The 23,814-nt window shown below is 40.7% G+C and overlaps 1 protein-coding gene across 1 annotated transcript in view; it reads left to right on the top strand.

The window, feature by feature from the left end:
* Positions 1–23,814, top strand: part of LOC139747606 (glutamate receptor ionotropic, kainate 2-like) — a 775,400-nt gene that overhangs the window by 161,194 nt on the left and 590,392 nt on the right. Inside the window, exon 2 of the mRNA XM_071660081.1 lies at positions 4,373–4,555. The gene's annotated coding sequence lies outside the window, so the exon portion shown is untranslated. The remainder of the gene's footprint in view (positions 1–4,372; positions 4,556–23,814) is intronic.

Raw genomic sequence — 23,814 nt, forward strand, 5'->3', positions numbered from 1 at the left:
AGGTTGAGTTCACAGCCTATGCTACTTTTCTGTGCTCCGCGGGTCATGTTCCTTGACTGAGCAATAAGAGTGTGTTACCTGACTGAGTTACTTGACCATGCTACCTGCCTGTGTTACTAAGCTGTGCTACCAGACCAAGCTACCAGACGCTGCATCCTACCTAAGCTACCAGACCAAGCTACCAGACGCTGCATCCTACCTAAGCTATCAGACCAAGCTACCAGACACTGCATCCTACCTAAGCTACCAGACACTGCATCCTACCTAAGCTACCAGACACTGCATCCTACCTAAGCTACCAGACACTGCATCCTACCTAAGCTACCAGACCGTGTTTCCTGGGAGAGTTAGCAAGTCATGCTACCTGGCTGAGCCAGCCACCAGTTTTGCCTGAGTGTGAGGTTGTGCGTTGCTTTATCTTCTCCCTGTCCGAACTGCCAGACAGCTTTGCCTGGATGAAGTGCTCGACTTCACCACCTGGCTGAGGTACCAGGCCACTCTACCTGGCTGGGCTACCAAGCTTCACCACCTGGTTGAGGTACCAGGCCACTCTAACTGCCTGGGCTACTAGGCTTCACCACCTGGCTGAGGTACCAGGCCACTCTACCTGGCTGGGCTCCCAAGCTTCACCACCTGGTTGAGGTACCAGGCCACTCCAGCTGGTTGAGTTATCAGATCGTTTTACCTGGTTGAGTTACCTGGCCGCATGACCCGACTGACTTACATGACAATCATACCTGGCTAAGTCACCAACCTGGGCTGTCTAGCTCACCTGTCAGGCTCGTCTACCTGACTATCCTTACCAGGCAGTGTTGCAAGTAGAGTTAGCGGGTCAGGGTTGATGATCGAGCTCCTGGATCAGGCAGTCTTACTGAGGAAACAGACGAGACCAAGCGACCTGTGCGAGCTCTCAGAAGGGAATGTGCAAGTCTTGATACACGACGGTCAGGCCCGGTCTCCTCCGTAATGATAACACTGTATCGCCGTTTCCTTCATACTTAAAGAGGGTATTTGTAGGTAGGTCACCAGCGGAGTGATACGTGTAGTTGAATATGAGTGAGGATAAGGGAGATGAGACAGTCATAGGAAATACATCAGTCACAATTATACGAATATCAACAGACATAATCTACAATAACATACACAAAATTTACTTATCCGCTCGTATATTTAGTTAGAAGTTTTGTACTTTTATCTGTACTGGAGTTTAGGATGTGACCAGCACCTGGTGGCACACCTCGACTGTATACTTGAACCATCAGCAGCCATGATTTCACAAAGGCATTGTTCTTCTTGCTTTGCTGCATATTTCACATGTCGCGTTCTATATCTGTTGAATACTTATTTTCCGTTGTTTTATACTAAGGAACCTGGCCACAAAAATAACACTTTGTTTTCTTCAATTATTGTGATCTTGATTTATTTGATTGTTATTTTTGTTGCTTTCCAGAGGAATTCTATGCTGATATATAGATCAAATACACTTTGTCAAACATGTTAAGAACATCAAACTTTAACAGCGTCTTACCCAGCTAACAGCTGCTCTTTAGAGTTCATAACTTCCAGTTAACGACCCATTAATCACAGCTGTCCTCATCTTACCTATAAATAGCAACACGTGACATCGTTAACCTTCCTCTCACAGGAACAGCCTAATGAGTCATTAAACAACGTCAGAACTCCTCATGAGAACAGCTTCAGCAGGTGTGCTATGTATGGCCTCCTTGTGAGATAGTGAGACGGAGGATATCCTTGTACAGGTACACGACCTTGATGAATGCGTGGGAAGATGATGATGTCATGCATCTCTACGTCCCAAGACTTGCATTGCTCCCCCTCAGGGTCGAGCGGTCACATGACGGATGCTCAGTCTTTAGACTTGAAGGAGGAGGACAGGTGTTGAGGCTGGACTGTGTGGGGTTATTGATGGAGCAGTCGTCTAGACCAGAGCCACCTGGCCTCTCATGATGGCAACAACATTTCTCTCATCATCTCTTCCTCAAGCAAACACAGTTTTATTCTTGACAGTAAATGATGAGTAATGGAGGGAAGTACAGGAAGTCATGCAATGTAATGCAGGTACAGACCACACATCACACAGGTATCAACCCCTCCTCCTCCTCCACTCTGTTATGATTGTCATCATCTTCCCTACTAACTGACATGACTTAGACTGGAGTATACATCTGTCTATACCATGTCGGCTGCTATAGAGAACAAGCTCAATCATTTGTTTTGATAACTAAATTCTCACCTAGAAATCCATTTTCTTAACATCATCATCGTATCTACTGAACTATAAAACTTCCTGCTCGTGCCAGAGCCTCGCCACTATAGAGGGCTGCTGGGTGAAGCGTCCTGATCATCAGGGTCAGGTGTCGGGGGAACTGAGTCTGGCTGGCGGAGGAGGAAGAGCTTAATATGGCCACATAGCCACAGACGGAGGGGAGGGTGTTGATTAAAACATACATCTCTCATTATATGATATTATACATAATTATCATAAAGCAAATTGATATAACTAGGTGGTATAATCCAGTGATTATAGCAGAGAAATGAAATAATCTGATTCAGGACAACTTAGCAGCAGAGTCTCAGGGATGGTAACACACCTCCCAGGTGGACGCTGTCAGACGGTCTTGAGTTACCAGGAGGACATCGTATTGGTCTAGTGTGTGCTGACAAAGTTACTGAAACGCTTTACATTTCTTGATATGTGGTGCTGGTTCTTCATCAACAACCTGTCACGTATCTATAGCCAAGTTCTTTATCAACAATTTGCCACAAGTATCTGCAGCCAAGTTATTTATCAACAAATTGCCACATCTATCTATGGCCAAGTTCTTTATCAACAACTTGTCACATATATCTATAGCTAAGTCACTTATTGATAACTTGGGGCATGAATTTATAACCAAGTTCTTTATAAAGCACTTGCCACATGTATGTATAACCAAGTTTATTCTTGCTTTAACATTATCAAGTTTTGTTCTAGCGTTCACCGTGTGTAAGTTATCACAGGCAAGATCAAAGGCTTTCATAATTATGTTCTCAGGGAATGAGCCACCCAGCCACTACATTATTATCAGATGAGTCCTTTGTCTGGTGCCTTTTAATAGGATTACTTGACATATTTAGTCTAAGAAAAATATTTGACTTAGATCAGGCTATGTTGGACATGTGTAGGTCATATGTACGTCATCCAGTGTGTGAGGATATCCAGAGGAATCTAATTATGAGTTGCTTTTTCTGGCTAGAAAAAGATATGGAGTATTCTGATGACTCTTACTATCTTTGTGTACTGAGAGTGAGGAGACCTGAGCAAGGCATGTACGGTGTGTGGGTCAGAAATAAACATATCAATGCGTTCGTTGTTGACAACAAACTTAACTGCCACCACTCAGTGCCTCATGATTGGCCACTTCTAGAGACTCATTACTGTAAACAAAGGATGCTTAATTACTTAGTGAACACCAAGGGCACATCCATCCCACCCAGGTAATTCAAGAGAAAGATCAGAATATGGAATTCTACTTTTGCTATGGTGTAGACACAACACTTTCAACAGTTTCTACAATCATCTGTAGTACTTTAGGTTCCGTCAAATCTTTCTTTCTTTCCAGTTTTCTTACTGTATCGTATCTTGACACCTTCGTTCCGTCAGGGGTTCATCAGTGGACTCAGATCTGTAGTTCTCGTCAGTGGTGGTAAATGTGACAGCTTCACAGTAAGACGTTCTCAGCCAACGTCCAACGTACCGTAAGATCGGTCAAGATCAGCACCTTCAGTGGGATCACCAGTGATCACGTGTAGTTCACCGCTGAAGATACAGAGAACTTGTGGAATTCTAGAACACTCGCCTCGAAACACTGAGACTTTGAGGTTAATTCTGTCAATAATTATTCTGTCACTGAGCATCCTAGTGCAAGCGCCTCGCTTCATTGTCAACTGTGTATTGTGCTTTGAGATTAGTATCTCTGAGACATGGTAAGGGAAAGCGCATCATAATGAATGGGTGATAATGATAATCAAATATATAATGAGATGTATCGTGTTCTGAATGTAAACCTTTTATCGTTTATCGCTGTCTTTGTTGGTCAAATTCTTTCTTTTAGTTTACTGACTGAGATCAGTGCAAAATTTCTTCCTATGGTGACAACACCAGTGTTAATGCCAAGATATCTATTTTCCTTACGGTAATGTTTCACTAGTGTTTGCTGAAAGGGGCTAAGAACATATGAATCAGCAAAAGCCTTAGTTTCATAAACAATTAAGAGAATCACAGTGAATTAGAATTCTACATCCTATATAGAGAGTAAGCTTTAACACACATCAACAACACAGACAATAATCTCTTCCTCTCTGGTTTCAGAGTTGTTCACGAGTTTGTGCTGTAGGACATTAAGCAGAGGGGGACTTAGAACGGTGACTTGCGGCGTCCCAAGCTCAAAGATTTCACGAGAACTGATCTTTGTAATTTTGGAGTAAAGTCGACACCTCCTCCTCGCCCTACAGCCTGATGTGTATCTGCGAAGATCCGGACACATCAGATGTGGTAAGTTGTTTTAAGAACTCTTGTTTTGGCAATGTTGAAGGCCGACTTTGAGACAGTAAGATAATATGTTCTCACCCACTTGGAGGAGTTATTCTGCGCATCTTTACTTGGAGATCATACTTGATGACATCACTGCAAGTTGACTATATTTAGTGATGGAAAATTCATCACTTCTACCAGTCTCACCGAGAGCAGTATCAGCTTTACAGAGGCTGTCCAGATGAGTTAAAGTGGTTTTGAATATTCTTGTGACAGAGAGGTTATGTGTGAGGTTTGTTATCAGTGTTTTAGGAATATATTCGCATTTTCTTTGAGGTTGTGATGACCTTCACCGGTGGTACGTTTATCCATAAGCGAGTGATCATCAGTAACTGTTTCTTTGTCGTTACGAGTAGCTGTAGAAATAGATAAGGAGTCGTTCAGTGATTTCCACGGGTTTGTGTCCGTATATGTTTGAGGTAATTGCAAGAGTTTCCTTTTTCTCAGGCCCGAGGGCCGTTTTCTTAGTGGTTGGGGAGGTAGTGAACGACTTTGTTAACTACCTCCCCACAGCTAACAACGTCCTTCGCTACCACCATAGCCATTAAGAAGAAAACAGCCTCAGGTCGTGGATCACCAACCCACGTAAGTTTTAAGTATAAGTTCATCTCTCTCTCTCTCTCTCTCTCTCTCTCTCTCTCTCTCTCTCTCTCTCTCTCTCTCTCTCTCTCTCTCTCTCTCTCTCTCTCTCCTTCTTCTTCTTCTTCTTTTTCTTCTTCTTCTTCTTCTTCTTCTTCTTCTTCTTCTTCTTCTTCTTTTTCTTCCAGGTGGGCGATATGATAACAAGAGTAAGGTTGAACACTTTCGATAAGGTTTCTGTACAAACTCGTACCAACATAATGAGTATATGCCTGTAGCATTCTACTAACACTTTACTGAACTTTAAATGAATCAGGAATAATGATTCATGGTTTATCAAATTGTCTGTCAGAGTTTACTTAAGTTTCTCATAACCAGAGGTGCAAAATGCACAAATTTGTTCACTTATAACACCTGTTATGACATCGTTATGTATCATGTTATTCTCTGTTATGGCATAACGAAGCCTCCCAAGGTATGGATTCTGGGTTAGTGAGGAACACATACATAACTGACGGACAGCAACAATACCACGTAGATCCCCGCCCGGCCTGTAAAATCATCATACTAAAGACATTTGGTTTATGTAAGAAACTGACCTCAAGAATATAACTAAAGATGTTGAGGAAGTTTGTATTGCACTGTTTGGGTTTACGTGTTAGTATGATATTGTGTTACGTACATTAACTTTTTCATTTGTATTTATTGCGAATATTTGAAAGATAGTACTCATTCTGATTCGGGTGACAAACTGCAGAGGTTGATGACTGAGTTTGGTGAAATGTGTGAAAGAAGAGAGTTGAGAGTAAATGTGAATAAGAGCAAAGTTATTAGGTACACTAGGGTTGAGGGACAAGTCCATTGGGAGGTAAGTTTGAATGGAGAAATCTGGAGGAAGTGTTTCAGATATCTGGGAGTGGATCCATGGAAACGGAAGTGAGTCACAGGCTATTGTCCTAAAACATTTCATTTCAAAGACATCCATCCTCCTTCGCACAACCGTATCTACAGCCCATGCCTCATAACCATATAACATTGTTTAAACCAATATTGCTTTCAAACATACCCATTTTTGCTTTCCAAACTAACGTTCTCGACTTCCACACATTTTTTAACGCTCCCAGAACTTTCGCCCCCTCCCCATCCTATGATTCACTTCCGCTTCCATAGTTACATCCACTGCTAAATCCACTCCCAGATATCGAAAATACTTCAGTTCCTCCAGTTTTTCTCCATTCAAACGCACCACCCAATTGACTTTTCCCTCAACCATACTGTACCTAATAACCTTGCTCTTATTCACATTTACTCTCAGCTTTCTTCTTTCACACACTTTAACAAACTTAGTCACCAGCCTCTGCAGTTTCTCACACGAATCAGTCACCAGCGCTGTATCATCAGCGAACAACAACTGACTCACTTCCCAAGCTCTCTCGTCCACAACAGACTTCATACTTGCCCCTCTTTCCAAAACTCTTGCATTCACCTCCCTAACAACCCCATCCATAAACAAATCAAAAAACCATGGAGACATCACGCACCCCTGCAGCAAACCAACGTTCAGTGAGGACCATTCACTTTCCTCCTACTCGTACACATGCCTTACATCCTCGATAAAAACTTTTCACTGCTTCTAACAACTTACCTCCTACACCATACATTCTTTAAACCTTCCACAGAGCATCTCTATCATCTCTATCATGTGCCTTCTCCAGATCCATAAATGCCACATACAAATCCATTGGCTTTTCTAAGTACTTCTCAAAGCAAACACTTGATCCACACTTCCTCTACCACTTCTGAATCCACACTGCTCTTCCCCAATCTGATGCTCTGTACATGCCTTCACCCTCTTAATCAATACCCTTACATATGATTTCCCAGGAATACTCAACAAACTTATATCTCTGTAATTTGAGCACTCACTCTTATCCCCTTTGCCTTTGTGGAATGGCACTATGCATGCATTCCGCCAATCCCCAGGCACCTCACCATGAGTCTTACATACTTTAAATAGCCTTACCAACCAGTCAACAATACAGTCACCCCCTTTTTTAATGATTTCCACTGCAATACCATCCAAACCCGCTGCCTTGCCGGTTTTCATCTTCCGCAAAGCTTTTACTACCTCTTCTCTGTCTATCAAATCATTCTCCCTAACACTCGCACTTTGCACACCACCTCGACCAAAACACCCTTTATCTGCCACTCTATCATCATACACAATCAACAAACATTCAAAATACTCACTCCATCTCCTTCTCATATCACCACTACTTGTTATCACCTCCCCATTAGCCCCCTTCACTGAAGTTCCCATATGTTCCCTTGTCTTACGCCCTTTATTTAACGCCTTCCAAAATATCTTTTTATTCTCCCTAATATTTAATGATACTCTCTCACCCAAACTCTCATTTGCCCTCTTTTTCGCCTCTTGCACCTTTCTCTATACCTCCTGCCTCTTTCTTTTATACATCTCCCAGTCATATGCATTATTTCCCTGCAAAAATCGTCCAGATGTCTTTCTCTTCTCTTTTACTAATAATCTTACTTCTTCATCCCACCACTAACTACCCTTTCTAATCTGCCCACCTCACACGCTTCTCATGCCACAAGCATCTTTTGCACAAGCCATCATTGATTCCCAAATACATCCCATTCCTCCCCCACTCCCCTTACGTTGTTTGTTCTCACCTTTTTCCATTCTGTACTCAGTCTCTCCTGGTACTTCCTCACACAAGTTTCCTCACAAGCTCACTTACTCTCGCCACTCTGTTCACCCCAACATTCTCTCTTCTTTTCTGAAAACCTCTACAAATCTTCACCTTCGCCTCCAGAAAATAAAGATCAGACATCCCTCCAGTTGTACCTCTCAGCACATTAACATCCAAAAGTCTCTCTTTCGCGCACCTATCAATTAACACGTAATCCAATAACGCTCTCTGGCCATCTCTCATACTTACATACGTATACTTATGTATATCTATCTTTTTAAACCAGGTATTCCCAATCACGAGTCCTTGTTCAGCACATAGATCTACAAGCTCTTCACCGTTTCCATTTACAACACTGAACACCCCATGTATACCAATTATTCCCTCAACTGCCACATTACTCACCTTTGCATTCAAATCACCCATCACTATAACGTCTCGTGCCTGAAAACTACTAACACACTCACTCAGCTGCTCCCAAAACACTTGCCTCTCATGATCTTTCTTCTCTTGCCCAGATGCATATGCACCAATAATGACCCATCTCTCTCCATCCACTTTCAGTTTTACCCATATCAATCTATAGTTTACTTTCTTACACTCTATCACATACTCCCACCACTCCTGTTCCAGTAGTAGTGCTACTCCTCCCCTCGCTCTTGTCCTCTCATTAGCCCCTGACTTTACTCCCAAGACATTCCCAAACCACTCTTCCCCTTTACCCTTGAGTTTCGTTTCACTCAGAGCCAAAGCATCCAGGTTCCTTTCCTGAAACATACTACCTATCTCTCCTTTTTCCTCATCTTGGTTACATCCACTCACATTTAGACACCCCAATCTGAGCCTTAGAGGAGGATGAGCACTCCCCGCGTAACTCCTTCTGTTTCCCCTTTTAGAAACTTAAAATACTAGGGTGGAAGGGTTTCCTGTGTGAGCGTTCCTATCGTTACTACTCACTTGTTTCTGTACACAGACACTGGTGTGGTAGCATATCCCTCACTGTTCTCCATAGTGATGACCATCACTATGGTAATTCCATGTCTGTACATCTCCTACATCATGGTGCTCAGGTCCCAGAGGTCCATGTGTCATGTGGGGCTGTTGACTCTGGGTGTCACTTAACGCCGCTCCGCATGATGGTGATCTTATGGAGCGTCTCTATACGTTTCTGAAGTTCGTTGATATGCTTTGGTAGACTCCAGGTAGACTGTAGGCTGGGTATGAGGAGCATCCATTGTGATCCCGTGTGACAAGATATTCTTCCATCTCCTGAAGATGAAGGCAATCGTCTCCAGGTCAGGATATGAGTCTGGTAGATTGATGGGAAATGATCACATGATCGTCTTGACAAGTTTGGAGTGAGGGGCTGAGGCTGCCCAGTAAAAGGTTGTTGATGAAGTGGTCGTGCTGGTGAGTCTGGGGGTGAGGGGTGTAGCTTGCCATCACAGATGGATGATATGAAGCTCACGTATGGCTGAGCAGTGAACTTATGCCTCCTGTATTAAGGTAGCGGTGCAGGCAGAGAGAGAGAGAGAGAGAGAGAGAGAGAGAGAGAGAGAGAGAGAGAGAGAGAGAGAGAGAGAGAGTGAGAGAGAGAGAGAGAGAGAGAGAGAGAGAGAGAGAGAGAGAGAGAGAGAGAGAGAGAGAGAGTACTTACTTACGAATACTTAAGACGAGATTTCATCAAGAGTCATGGCTAGCGCGTAGAACTCACCGCAGGAAAATCTAGTGTTATGAAAACCGAATCATGAGTTACGTGTTGTCGTTATGCATGAGATGAAGACTCTCTGTTTGTGGTGTGAGCGCCAGCAACCCAAGTGTGGGTCAGGCAGAGGGATATCAGAGCTGTCGTGGATAAAGAATGACACTTGACAGCAAATAAAAGTGCTGGCTTACCGTGAAGCCGTCAGTAACCCTACCGATACCCAAGTGGGGTTGGGGTCCCTTGCCAGTGGCTGCGATTCGAATAAAGAGGAAGGGAGAGAGGGAGGAAGAGAAGGAGGGAGAGAGGGAGGGAGGGAGGAAGGGTGGAAGGGAGAGAGGGAGGAAGAGAGAGAGGGAGAGAGGGAGTAAGAGAGGGAGGAAGAGATTGACGAAGAAAGGGAGGAAGAGAGGGAGGAAGAGAGGGAGGGAGAGAGGGAGGGAGAGAGGGAGGAAAAGAGGGAGGGAGGGAGGGAGACATGTCATGATTGTCCTCTCCCTACGTGAGACAGGTTCCAGGACTGTGGGACAAGTAACTGCTATGCTATATTTCCGTAAGAAATGTAAGATATTATGAATAAGTAATAAGAAGATAATGATTCTAAGGAGCTGGAAAACATGAACTATTGATCATCCTTTGTTTAACAGAGACGAGGAGAACAAATGTCCTTGTGTAAGTGTAGGTAAGAGAGCTGGTTATAGCAAAGAAGTGAAGTGATACACTAAAGTGAACACTGGTTACTGGACTGTTATAAAGATGATACCATAGTGCTTATCTACATGATAGTCAGACGTAGAGGTGATCTACACGGCTTCCCAGCAGCCACACATGGCCAAGCTATGGACGGTGTTTATCACCCAGTAGCCACACACAGCCAAGCTATGGACGGTGTTTATCACCCAGTAGCCACACACAGTCAAGCTATGGACGGTGTTTATCATCCAGAAGCCAGACATAGCCACGTTATGGACGGTGTGTATCATCCAGCAGCCAGACATGGCCAGGTTATGGACGGTGTTTATCATCCAGCAGCCAGATATGGCGAAGCTATGGACGGTGTTTATCATCCAGCAGCCACACATGGCCAGGTTATGGACGGTGTGTATCATCCAGCAGCCACACACGGCCACATTATGGACGGTGTTAATTCTGCTGTTTTGTTTGTGTTCAATTTAGCACAAGGATTCCTCAATTAGTGAAGATTTGCCTTGGTTATCCGTGTTCGTAACCTCACAATGGAATCTTCTCTTTTTCTTAGTCAGTGAGAATTGCTAGCGATCTTGAGATCTAACCACTGAAGCCCCGCGCTCCGGTCCACTGTATCCTGCAAGACCCACTCACGTCTTCCCTCTGTCCTTGACATTACTGAAGATTCTCGACTCTTCAGCATCTTGCACGGAGGATGTGGGATCACAGTCAGTGAGAGTGGACGCTGTAATACCGTGTGCTACCATGATGTTGGTGACATAATGAGTGTACTTTAGGAACAAGTAAAATTCGACGAAAGTTCTTGATAATTACTGTAAATCCTCAGTGAATCCAATACTCCTTGATGCTTTATATGTAAATGAAATAGCAAAGAGCAGAATCAGCCCAAAGTACATGATTATTCTTAACTTTGCTATAGTCTCTCTTAATGACCTACATCTTTAGTCACGTAATGTGTTCGGTACAGTTACATCATTACTGGGAAATACCCAGGAGACTGAGATAGCTTAAAAGATATGGCAAAAGCATTGACAGGAAACATGTCATCATCCAACATCGTTTTGCACATCCTGACAAATACATCATTGCCAGTTATATCCTTCTTAACTGATGCACAGATGACCAGATCATCAGTCATCTGAAACGTTTCTTCTGTGACAAAAGCTACTGTTATGCACAGTTGTCTTCATGCAAGTCAGGCTTTGAATGACAAGAATAATCGTAAAAATGCAGATAAATGGAAAAAAGCGAGGGTGAGAGAAAAGAATATGATTAAAAAGCGAGGGTGGGAGAAAAGAATATGATTAAGATCGATATAATTTCACAGAGACAGATGGTTGGAGGTATGTATTGATGAAATGTCAAGTCTTGCGTTGTAGTTTAGTTTCAGTACAACAGACGAACACCAGTCGTGACGGTGAGAATGTAAGATGCTCCTGGGCATCGGTCCAGCAGTTCCGAGTCACGACGATCAAACCTCCCTGGGCGGCTGCTGTCAACACATCACAAACCTACTGCAACCTCCGTTGTCAAGGAAGATGATGATCATTGGATAATTATAACTTATAATTCATTCCAGAAACGCGTCACATCTGGAGGACGTTAGTGTTTTGTTACTCTGGGAAAGGCAACACAGTTGACGTCATATGTAAGTGGAGGACACGACAGCATGAGAATGTTTGATGCCTGGAATACTGGACTATTGACCAGCTCAGAGCCAGGCGTCCGTACTCGTACCCAAACCCACAGATTCATAACGAGTAACGCTGACCACGTACCCACGGAGGCTCATCAAGACATGATACCTCTGCTTCGTAATGCAAGTCAGCTTTTTCCCAAAATTCGATCTTATCTTGATTGTATAACCACTAATGAGCCAAAATACTGGACCTCGATACACTCAGTCCATACAGAAAGGAACTAAGACCAGGAAAGACGTTTATACGTTACCAGCATCATCTGTACGAACAATTTACTGTGATAATGATAAAGAAACCAGAACAACTGTACAATAGTTTACCATAACAAGACACCAGGAGGGAACATCTCTTCTGATGTCATCTACGTCACTGCCAATCATTATGTTCAGAAGTTTGATTCTGTGAGGACAAGTGACCAATACTTGAGGAAACTTTTCATGGAAACGTGGCCACGTAAGATTCATGAAAACGAGAAATGAATCAGGTAAATCTATTCTATTCTATGGAACTTGGGATTTAGCATGTGTCGCGAAAGCCTCCGTGGTGAAGTGGTCAGCACCAACAGTTATCATTTCTTAGGTTAGGAGTGAGTTAAGACAGCCAGCTCAGAGCCAATCAAGCTGTTCCTGATTTCACTTTGTGATGGTCAATAAATGAAGATCCGGGATAACCTGAAGAAGGTAAAGCACAGATCATAGTTACACTGGACTCGGGGAAGGGACAATGATCTTATCTCCTGGATGGTCGAAGGGTCAAAGTGTGGCAGGTGAACGCTGCAGATAGGGCACATAATTACCATGTTGTACCCCACTGTACCTCTGCATCCTGATGATCACACATGACTGAATATGCCACCTCCTGCCCGTGGCTTATCAACAGAGAACAGATCCAACGGAAAATATTCACCTGAAAGGTAGAATTTCACTGGGATATGGTACTCACTGAGCTGTACAACATCTGTCTCACATAACAATGAGTAATCCCTGTTATTCATGACATTATACAACATCTGTCTCACATAACAATGAATACTCCCTGTTATTCATGACCCTATATCGTTAACTATTTACGAGGAGTGAATAATCATTATATAATTGCTTTTATGATATATAATAACAATTTCTTCTCGTGCGAACTTTTAATGACAATCGACTTGACAGAAATAAATGATCTCAAATTAAACGCTTTCTCATCAGAAATGTTGGTATATATATAATTATATGAACATATTATTATTATCATTATGATTATTATCATCATTATCATTATCATTATTGATATTATTATTATTACAAATTAAACGCTTTCTCATCAGAAATGTTGGTGTATATACTTATATGAACATATTATTATTATCATTATGATTATTATCATCATTATCATTATCATTATTAATATTATCATTATTACAAATTCTATTATTATCATCATTATCATTATCATTATTGATATTACTATTATTACAAATTAAACGCTTTCTCATCAGAAATGTTGGTGTATATATTTATATGAACATATTATTATTATCATTATGATCATTATCATCATTATCATTATCATTATTAATATTATCATTATTACAAATTCTATTATTATCATCATTATCATTATCATTATTGATATTACTATTATTACAAATTAAACGCTTTCTCATCAGAAATGTTGGTGTATATATTTATATGAACATATTATTATTATCATTATGATTATTATCATCATTATCATTATCATTATTAATATTATCATTATTACAAATTCTATTATTATCATCATTATCATTGTTGTTATTACTATTACTATCATTATTATCATCATCATTTTATTATCATTATTATCATAATTATTATTATCATTATCATTATTATTATTATTATTATTATCATCATTATTATTATTATTATTATTATTATTATTATTATTATTATTATTATTATTATTATTATCATCATCATCATCATTGTTATCATTATCATTATCAATATCATTATTAATATTGTTATTATCATAACTATCATTATTATCATAATTATTATTATCATTATCATTATTATTATTATTATTATTATTATTATTATCATTATCATTATTATTATTATTATTATCATTATTATTTTTATTATCATTGTTGTTGTTATTACTATTGCTATTATTGTCATTATTATTAATATTATTGTCATTATTATTATCATTATGATTATTATCATTATTATCATTATTATTATTATTATTATTATCATTATTATTATTATTATTATTATTATTATTATTATTATTATTATCATCATCATCATTGTTATCATTATCATTATCAATATCATTATTAATATTGTTATTATCATAACTATCATTATTATCATAATTATTATTATCATTATCATTATTATTATTATTATTATTATTATTATTATTATTATCATTATCATTATTATTATTATTATTATCATTATTATTTTTATTATCATTGTTGTTGTTATTACTATTGCTATTATTGTCATTATTATTAATATAATTGTCATTATTATTATCATTATGATTACTATCATTATTATCATTATTATTATTATTATTATTATTATTATTATTATTATTATTATTATTATTATTATTTTTATTATTATTATTATTATCATTATTATTATTATTATTATTATTATTATTATTATTATCATTATCATTATTATCATCATTATTATTATTATCATCATTATTATTACTATTATCATAATAATACTTGATCGCTGTTTCCCGTGTTAGCGAGGTAGTGCCAGCAAACAACCGAAAAAAGACTCATCCACTCATAAACACACACACACACACACACACACACACACACACACACACACACACACACACAGGCAATGTCATTGAATCTGTCATAATTGCTAATACTAAGAACTATAATTTGTTCCCAGGCAATTTCAAAGCCCACCCTAGCATTAACCAAATCATTATGAGAGAATTGACAAAACACGAAAACATGAAAAAAGTTGTTCATGACACACCCAGCTACCCAGGTCAACCCCCGCCACGTGACCCCCCCCCCCTCCCGCTAATCACTCTCCCTTACAACGGTTATGGCCAGACAAAGCAGACAATGCTTGGTCTGTAAAGATTGGTGTTGGACGGCGGGAATCAATTGTGATCCTGGAACTTAGATAACTTTGTTAAGTACTGGCACCTGATGACAAGTGGATTGACTCCACGAAAGATGTCGTGCCACACGTATAGAAAAATTATATGTTGAATATAATTGTATGAATTCCTACTGAAGTGCGATTTCACCTTCATGCTATCGTCACAGATAAGTTTGATCATCATGTATGTCTTCCTGTGGACACAACCTTCACCCAGTGTCTTCCTGGACACAACCTTCACCCAGTGTCTTCCTGGACACAACCTTCACCCGGTGTCTACCTGGACACAACCTTCACCCAGTGTCTTTCTTAAAGTATCCTTGAGGTTTGATCTGCATTTTTCTGCTCGAAGTATTAAATTAAATGAAGATCTTTCCGTTAATAGTTTTTGGATATTTTTAATAACAAAGTTCTGTTTCTAGCTAAGAGTATAAGACAAAATGAAACTTCTGCATTCTTATGATTATAAGATGATATTGGAATATCTAATATGTCATCTCTTTTATCATACATAACACTTGCTCCTTACCCAGACTGAGTTCTTTCCCCTTTCTGGGGAAGGGTTACTTGAAGTGCCAGTCCCCACTTAACTTAGCGTCTACGACTTGTGTGTATCTCACAGCCATTAACATTACTCGTTAAGTAATCTCGCTTCACTCTGTAATGCTGGCGTGCCAGAAGGCTGGTCATGGACGCAAGATAAGATCTTTACATTAAGGTGACTTTCCTCCCATTAGGTTGTTTATGCTCTAATTTGTGTCATGAAACACCGGTGTGACGACTGAAGTTATAATCTGAATCAAATGAAGGAGAAGAGTTAGAGAGAGAGAGAGAGAGAGAGAGAGAGAGAGAGAGAGAGAGAGAGAGAGAGAGAGAGAGAGAGAGAGAGAGAGAGAGAGAGAGAGAGAGAGAGAGAGAGAGAGAGAGAGAGAGAGAGAGAGAGAGAGAGAGAGAAGGAAACCTCTCTGGTAGAGAAATTGTGTTGAATATCAGAGCGTAGTGTAGTGAAACTGATCATCACCACATATAGTGAATCCCTGTATCATGAAACAGATCCTCACGTTATACAGTGGATCCCTGTATGGTAAATCAGATCCTCATGTTATGCAGTGAATCTCTACTTCATGAAACAGATCCTCATGTTATGCAGTGAATCTCTACTTCATGAAACAGATCCTCATGTTATGCAGTGAATCTCTACTTCATGAAACAGATCCTCATGTTATGCAGTGGAATCCTGCTTGGTGAAACAGATCCTCCCGTTATACCGAGTCTTTAATTCATACGACAAATTCGCACTTCATAGTGTGAATCATTGTAACATAAAATATATCTTAACGTCATGTAATCGATCCCTGCTTCACTGCGATTCTAATTCAGTAAGACAGATCTGTGCAAATGATTGGGAGACGTATAAGAGAAAGGCAAGAAGTCGAGAGGAACGTGAAGGGGTTGAAAAAGTGGGAGAGTGAGAGCTGGGGTAAGCGGGTATCGATAAACTTTGGGAAGAATGAAATCTACTGGAAGGAGGTTGATAGAGTGAGAAAAACAAGAGAGCAACTTGGAACATCAAAGTGGACAATTGGGGAATAGGTATCAGGCAATGATAAGGTGAAGAGAGATGGAGTGAGCATTTTAAGAATTGTTGAATGTGTTTCACGATAGAGTTGCAGATATAGGGTGTTTTGGTTAGGGAAATGAGTTATGGAAAGTCGCTTGGTGAATAGAGGAGAGGTGGAGAAAGCCTTGCATTAGATAAAATGTGGCAAGGCGTCTGCACCTGACTATATTTCATTTGAATTTCTTAAAAGAGGGCTGACTATGTTATTGATTGGTACATCAGGATTCTCAGTGTATATATGGATCATGGTAAGGTTCCTGAATATTAGTGGAATGAAAGTATAGTGCCACTGTATAAATGCAAAGGGGACAAAGATGAGTGTTCAAATTACAGAAGTATAAGTATAATGTTGATTGCACCTGGTAACTTGTATGGGAGAGTAGTGATTGAGAGCGAGGGTGAAGGCATGCAGAGATCATCAGAATGGGGAAGAACAATGCGGTTTCGGTAATAGTAGAGGATGTGTGAGTCAGGTGTTTGCTTAAATGATATGTGACAAATACCCCGAGAAACAGGAAGATTTGTATGTGGCATTTATGGATATGGAGAAAGTATAAGATAAGGTTGATAGAGAAGCCTTGTGGAGAGTGTTATGAACATATGGCGTTGTTGGAAAGCTATTAGAAGCAGTGAAAAGTTTTTGTCAAGGGTTTAAGGCGTTTGTACGAGTAGGATGAAAGGAGATCGAGTGTTTTCAAGTGAAGGATGGTTTGCCGCATGGATATGTGATGTCACCATGGCTGCTTATTTTGTTTATGGATGAGGTGGTGAGGAAAATAAACGCGAGTCTGTAAGAGAGGGCCGAGTATGTAGTCAAAAGGGATGAGGTAGCCTGGAAAGTGAGTCATTTGTTGTTTGCTGGTGACACACCATTGGTGGCAGATTCGATTTAGAAAATACAGACGTTGGTGACTATGGTTAGAAAAGTGTGTGAAAGGAGGAAGTTAAGAGTAAATGTGAACAAAAGCAGGATCATTAGGTTTGGTAACGCAGGACTCAGGTTAGTTGGGTATGACTATGAATAAAGATAATTTGGAGGACGTGAGGTGCCTCAGATACCTGGGAGTGGACATAGCAGCAAATGGAACTATGAAAGCGGAAATGATTCATAGTGTGGGTAAGTGGTCGAAGGTTCTGGGGGTATTGAAGAATGTACTTAGAGGGAAGTCGTTGTCTGGGAGGGCGAAAATGGTTATGTTTGAAGGTTTAGTAGTCCCAACAACGTTATATGGATGTGAGGTCTGGGCTGTAGATGAAGTTGTGCGGAGGAGGAGAATGTGTTGGAAATGAAATATATGAGGACAAAATGTGGTCTGAGATGGAATGGTCGAGTAACTAATAAAAGGATGCGTGAGATGCGTGGTAATAAACAGAGTATGGTTGAGAGAGCAGAAAAGGTGTGCTGAAATAGTTTGGACATATGGAGAGAATGAGTGAGGAGAGGTTGACAAAGAGGATTTATGTGTTAAAGGTGGACGGCATAACCCCTGACCTATTCCCTAATCTAGTTCATGACCTCTCCTCCCGCCATGTCCATGAAATTTTCTATAGCTAGTCTATCAATAATTTTTCCTTCTTCTTTCCATCCCTTCCATTACTGGGATTAGTGTATTGCTTCAGCAAGCTATACTTCACATTATAACTTTAAGCGACAAAATGATGGGAAGTTGATGAAGCTTGTGATACACAATGACTGCTCCCGGCCAGCCCAAAATGTACACCTAAAATGTTGGACTTTGTAGCCAACAAAATACCAGAAGACCCACCAAGAGAGGGGAAATCTCTCTCTCTCTCTCTCTCTCTCTCTCTCTCTCTCTCTCTCTCTCTCTCTCTCTCTCTCTCTCTCTCTCTCTCTCTCTCTCTCTCTCTCTCTCTCTCTCTCTCTCTCTCTCTCTCTCTCTCTCTCATTTGTTGGCTTGCCATTCAGCCAGTATTTTAAGCCTTTACCTTCCCATATTCTGTTGTCAGCAATTGTTCATATCAATGCTTGGATCCAACAGTTTCACTGGTTTTAACGAGTTAAGCAGATTATGGAACTAAGTCAGTCCAGTCACTGAATTCATTTCACATCCCATGCTTCAGTAATGATGCAGAGAACAAAGGATTCTCTGCAGCTGGTCCGTGTTTTATGTAAGACTAACAAAGAATGACAATTGAGATAACAACACAGTTTAAATGAAGTCAACTTTTCTCTGCACGGTACGACATCAAGGTGAAGCCAACGTAATGTATAGTACACATTAGGTGATAAAACACATGATGTATGGTACACAACAGATGAGGAAACACATGATGCATGGTACACAACAGATGAGGACACACATGATGTATGGTACACAACAGATGAGGAAACACATGATGTATGGTACACAACAGATGAGGAAACACATGATGTATGGTACACAACAGATGAGGAAACACATGATGTATGGTACACAACAGATGAGGAAACACACGATGTATGGTACACAACAGATGAGGAAACACATGATGTATGGTACACAACAGATGAGGAAACACATGATGTATGGTACACAACAGATGAGGAAACACATGATGTATGGTACACAACAGATGAGGAAACGCATGATGTATGGTACACAACAGATGAGGAAACACATGATGTATGGTACACAACAGATGAGGAAACACATGATGTATGGTACACAACAGATGAGGAAACACATGATGTATGGTACACAACAGATGAGGAAACACATGATGTATGGTACACAACAGATGAGGAAACACATGATGTATGGTACACAACAGATGAGGAAACACATGATGTATGGTACACAACAGATGAGGAAACACATGATGTATGGTACACAACAGATGAGGAAACACATGATGTATGGTACACAACAGATGAGGAAACACATGATGTATGGTACACAACAGATGAGGAAACACATGATGTATGGTACACAACAGATGAGGAAACACATGATGTATGGTACACAACAGATGAGGAAACGCATGATGTATGGTACACAACAGATGAGGAAACACATGATGTATGGTACACAACAGATGAGGAAACACATGATGTATGGTACACAACAGATGAGGAAACACATGATGTATGGTACACAACAGATGAGGAAACACATGATGTATGGTACACAACAGATGAGGAAACACATGATGTATGGTACACAACAGATGAGGAAACACATGATGTATGGTACACAACAGATGAGGAAACACATGATGTATGGTACACAACAGATGAGGAAACACATGATGTATGGTACACAACAGATGAGGAAACGCATGATGTATGGTACACAACAGATGAGGAAACACATGATGTATGGTACACAACAGATGAGGAAACACATGATGTATGGTACACAACAGATGAGGAAACACATGATGTATGGTACACAACAGATGAGGAAACACATGATGTATGGTACACAACAGATGAGGAAACACATGATGTATGGTACACAACAGATGAGGAAACACATGATGTATGGTACACAACAGATGAGGAAACACATGATGTATGTTGACCCTTGACAGAGACGGAATGTTTATGTTGACCTGCAGGAGCCACAGACACGATCATGTGTGTGTGTGTGTGTGTGTGTGTGTGTGTGTGTGTGTGTGTGTGTGTGTGTGTGTGTGTGTGTGTGTGTGTGTGTATGTGAACATGTCACCCTCTACCTGAGGAATATCCTCTATATAGTTTCACACCTCCAGGTGTGGCAACGCTGCTTTAATTATCATTTTTTCTTTATCATCCAGAGCACCAACACCCCCCCCCACCCAACCCCCAGGTTAATGACCTCCCATCTAATACGCACTAACGGCTGTTGGTTAATGAATGAAATAACTTACTTAACATTCAGTAATTTCTCAGACTTTCACATTATAATGAGTCAATCCTCCTCATCAACGGGTCTTGCTCTCTGGCAATTAATTCAGGTCATGAATTGTTCAGGAAAGTCAGGTTAAGACACCCTCGCTATTTTCCAACTAAATATATCAAAGGTTAATTTTTCCAGTTCGTTTAGCTTAAACAATGTCATGATATTTGTACCTACTTTTAACTTCCCGTTAACATTATAGTAACTATTGTATCAATAACAAACATATGATCCGTTCTTCCCCTTCATCAAGTACGATCAATAGTCAAGTGGTGTGTGTGTGGTGAGACGCTCTACGGCCCTTCCTCTTCCCTTGTGGTCTCTGGTGCCGGCCACTACCTCCCTCACGCTCTACTGCCCACTACCCCCACCACCACCACTCTGGTGCCGGCCACTACCCCCACCACCACTTCTCTGGTGCCGGCCACTACCACCACCGACTGTAACTTCTTTAATGCCACCGAAAGGAGAACGTGGCGTCCTACACACAGATGCGCCCAGACCCGGGAGTTGGCTAAAGCCCTCTAGCACACACACACACACACACACACACACACACACACACACACACACACACACACACACGCACGTGTCCAGCCTTCGATCGGGTTGTAGGTGTGTCAGTGGCGCTCTCGGGTCACCAGAGGTCAACGGTCGTACTGAACTCCCTCCCTCACCTTTCCCTCCCAGCTGGCTGCTTGGGTTACACTTAACTTGACCTACCGTCTTCACACAAGACTCTCTACTTCCAAAGGTTATGATTGTATACAAGAGATATGTATCACGTGACTTCATACCTTTACTGGTGGACTGGTGAACCTATGACTCAGTGGGAGTTTATTGTGAGGCGTCTGTTTGAGCTGCGGACGCCTGAGTTTCACAACCCTGACATGTACTCCGCTTCTCACATCACTCAAGGAGTAACCCCAGCCACTCAATAAGATTCCCCTTGAAGGCCATAGGGGCGACCGCCTTGTATAAAACACTATGACATTGACCTATACCAGCACCAGCATGGTTCTTACCTCGCCACCCGTGTCACCAGGGCCTCCTCCCGACCAGCCTTCAATGTCAGACGTCCATGACCACAATCACTTTGCACCAACACGTCTCACACAGACACATGCAAGAACTGTCCTATACCTGCTGTTGTGAGTGTCAGGGACAACCATCGAACAAGTGCACAGTGAAACAAACAAACAGTTTAGTTTTCCTTTAGTTTTGAGTACGTCAGCAACTATATTACTGTAATGCAACATCGTCAAAATATTTAATCACTTAATGTCCACTACTAAATACATAACATATGTTGTAACATTACTGCACTTCAACCAATATGTAATTCTACATGACTCAATGTTCAACTAATCACCTCTATATGTATAATGTATAATGTATAGACCTTGCTCTGTAAGACTTCATGTATTATGCAGATATACTGCTGGACCAATGTACTTATCCAAAGCGTCGAAGTATTCAGCCCCGCTTTGATCCTAAGCTCTTTCGTGATTCAATATCTATTTATGATTCGATCCCAAATTCTTTGATTTTTCGACAGTATATTTGTAGCCGAATGGCTGCCTGGATTCAATAAACCGTTCTTTACTAATTTATCTATTCATTTACACACACACACACACACACACACACACACACACACACACACACACACACACACACACACACACACACACACACATCACCTCCACAATCGATCTTCAGCTTTACTGAGTAAGCTTGGCTTGTCTAACTTGGCTAGCCTCACTGTGGCTGGTCATTACTGAGCTTGGCTTGTCTAACTTGGCTAGCCTCACTGTGGCTGGTCATTAGTGATAACTGTGTTAACTATCGGGTGGTTTAGATGATCTTCAGTTAACTGTATTTCTTGTTTTGGGAACCTCGGGGTGGTGAGTGGTTCACCTGGACAGAGAGCAGTGTGTCCCACTCTGGCTCTAGATGATCTGTTTCTTGAGGAGTTTATGTGACCAAGTCAGGAGGAAGAAGAAGGTAGAATGGAGTTTTAGATACAACATGTGAGTGTGTCAGGTCGTCCATCCCATACCTCCGTGTGTGTGTGTGGGTGGGTGACCAACTGTGTGTGAGTGGCCGGGAGGCTGAATTACAATCCTACATTCTAGATTGTCTTCAGGCAGCGGATACGGTATTAAGGTTGCAGTCTTCTACAACTGTGGCACACTTACCAATACTCTCCAAGACATAAGACTAACACAACCAGCTTCACCAACATATTCTATGATTTATATATTGATAATCTTTCTCTACTCTGTTACCACAGAATGTGTCCAGTTTTGAAAAAAAAAAAAGATGAAGTATATCTTCAGTGTCAAGGGAATCAAATTACAGTCAAAGTAAGAGTGATCAACTTGTTATGATTTGACTTTGCTTTGCCTAATGGGAACAGCACAACAGGACATCCTGTAAAAACACAAAGTTAATTTCATGAAGGATTAATTTCTCATTTTCATTAATCTTTGGCTGAATGTATACTGTGAAACACAAAAAAGAAGAGATTAATTATCTTTGTGCCAGGCAAACTATAAAACAAAATTATTGAAAGCTGAAAAAGTTAGTAGAACAGTACTCTGTTTACACGAAGTGAGATTGAACACAAATTAATCTGACAGATAGAAACGATCTGTAATATCAAGTGTTCTCAGTCGAGCGTATCAGAACGAGATCATGCTGAGTTACTGTTTGTAATCTGAAGAGGAAATATATATTCATATATCATTACTATTATCATTTTGCTTTCTCGCTGTCTCCCGCGTTTGCGGAAAGAAATGGCCCAACCCACCCCCATAAACATGTATATACATACACGTCCACACACGCAAATATACATACCTATACATCTCAATGTACACATATATATACAAACACAGACATATACATATATACACATGTACATAATTCATACTGTCTGCCTTTATTTATTCCCATCGCCACCTCGCCACACATGGAATAACATCCCCTCCCCCCTCGCGTCTGCGAGGTAGCGCTAAGAAAAGAGAACAAAGGCCCCATTCGTTCACACTCAGTCTCTAACTGTCATGTAATAATGCCCGAAACCACAGCTCCCTTTCCACATCCAGACCCCACAGAACTTTCCATGGTTTACCCCAGACGCTTCACATGCCCTGATTCAATCCATTGACAGCAC

The sequence above is a fragment of the Panulirus ornatus genome, chromosome 69, assembly GCF_036320965.1.
Source record: "Panulirus ornatus isolate Po-2019 chromosome 69, ASM3632096v1, whole genome shotgun sequence".
NCBI classification, from domain to species: domain Eukaryota; kingdom Metazoa; phylum Arthropoda; class Malacostraca; order Decapoda; family Palinuridae; genus Panulirus; species Panulirus ornatus.